The sequence below is a fragment of the Mustela nivalis genome (assembly GCF_964662115.1).
Source record: "Mustela nivalis genome assembly, chromosome: 8".
Lineage (NCBI taxonomy): Eukaryota > Metazoa > Chordata > Mammalia > Carnivora > Mustelidae > Mustela > Mustela nivalis.
The window spans coordinates 49,058,050-49,060,000 of record NC_139027.1 but is presented as its reverse complement, the minus strand read 5'-3'; positions in this window follow the sequence as shown (position 1 = coordinate 49,060,000).

Sequence of the window (1,951 nt, the reverse complement as noted above, 5' to 3'; positions counted from 1 at the left end):
GTAGATGTTGTTATTGCAAACATTGACCTCTGATGCCATAATCCTCTAGCTGAACCATGTGATAACCATGACACCTGAGTCAACCTAAGCCCCATTCTGCGGGAGGAGAATCGTGGCCTCACACAGACTTCTGTCCCAGGTCATCTCTGGCCAGGTCTTAGCTGCTGATGTCCAGGTTTTGGGAGGATGGGCCCGTGGTTTTTATGATCCTCAGATGAGCGTGAGCTTAGTGACCTTCTTAGTCCTCTATGGGACTGGTCTTGTGTTTTTGTGTTTATCCTCACTTTGTTCTCTTAAGGTGATGGATTTGTTCCATTCTGGGGGAGGAAGAGAGGTGAGGTGATGTCAGAGGGGCCCGGGGTTTCTCTGAGGAGGAAAGGGACCAGAGGACAGTGGATTTGGGGCATTTGGTCCTTGGACAGGACTCTGGTTGGAGGAAAATGAGATGAGTAATGTAGGAAAAAATGAGGAAGAGGGAAATAGGCATCAAGGGAAAAGAGCTAGCTCTCGGTTAGTGTGAAGTTCAGTTCCCCAAACATGAGTGATCGCACAGGAACGTAAAGCCAACCCCCACAGAGACAGTGTGAGTAATGGCTGCATGACTTCCACCTGTGACGGTGTGCGAGGAGGAGAGGATCTGTGTGTGGGGAAGGAGCTAAAGGTGGGTGTAGGCTTTCTGCAGGGAGAGTTGTGAGGATTCTGGCAGCTAGAGACCTGCCTGGCTTCACACATTAAAGCAGCTGTGGGGAGGGGGCGGGTTGGGCCTTGTGTTAGTGTTTAGCCCCAGACTCCAAAGATGGCACACTTTCTGGCCCTCACGCTTAAATTCTCCATTTTTGGCTCTGGCCCCTGGTCCATAGATTGTGACTCTCCACTTGCCCCTAACCAGTGGTTTGCTGCTAACCACACCGCCCTACTGGAAGAACCAGAGAGGGATGCTGGCTGCTGACTTTTACCAGCCAGGTGAGCTCCAGCACTGTCCTAACCTAGCAGGAGGCTGACTCACTTCCTTTCTCAGGCACCATCCCTCTCCCCAGCAGTCCTGAAAGTTCACTGGTGGCTGGGTGATGGCAGGAAGGGGATGCTTTCCATTTCTGCTGGGTCCTGAGCCTCCTGGCTACTATGTCCCTGTCAGAGGGGGGCAGTCATGGCCACCACTGGTGGTTCTCGGTCATCTCCGCACAGATTGCGTCTCCAGGGTCTGTTTATAGCAGAGGCAAGGCTGAAATTTTTTAAAAATCACCTTTGCCAACTGATGGAGAAGATGGCAATAGAAATAACAAGACGTGGTTCTGCAGTTGTTTCTAAATGCAGACCCTTGGTGAGGTCTAGGGACAGGCCTCTCTGTGACATGGCATTTTGTGTGGCCAGCAGATAGCACGAGTGGTTCCAGAGTGGCCCATCTGGATTGATGCAAAACACCAGGTCCTGGTTGGGGGAGGGAAGGGCAAGCCACAGAGTGATCTAGCTCCCCCAGGATGTTAGGTGAGGCCAGGTGTGGTCGGAAGGGTGCAGACAAGAGATCAGCTTCAGGGGGCTACTCCAGGCTCTGCGGAGAATTTAGTGCAAGCTACAACTCTCGGCCTCTCTCTTTTTCAAGGACTCTCAGCCACAGGACTCAGATTTTCCCTAGACAGGCTGTGCCTGGGGCTTAAGGCTACAGGTGAATCCCGGATCTGCCTGCCCATGGATGTGGTAACCCTCATTTATGTCAGAGTCGGCCCTCCTCTTGTGGACTCAGAGGCTTGGCCGACACAGGCTGAGGGCCTTCATTACCTGCAGCTGGAGTCACGGTTGGAGCAGGAGGAATCAGCAACTGGTGCCAGCCCCAAAGACCCACAGGCTGCCCTCAAGTTCAGGCAAGGACTTTGGAGTTGAGGAGGCCGGGAATAAAATCCTGCCAGGGCTGGGTTCACTCCAGGGACTCCCTGACAGTTAAGAATTGAGGAGG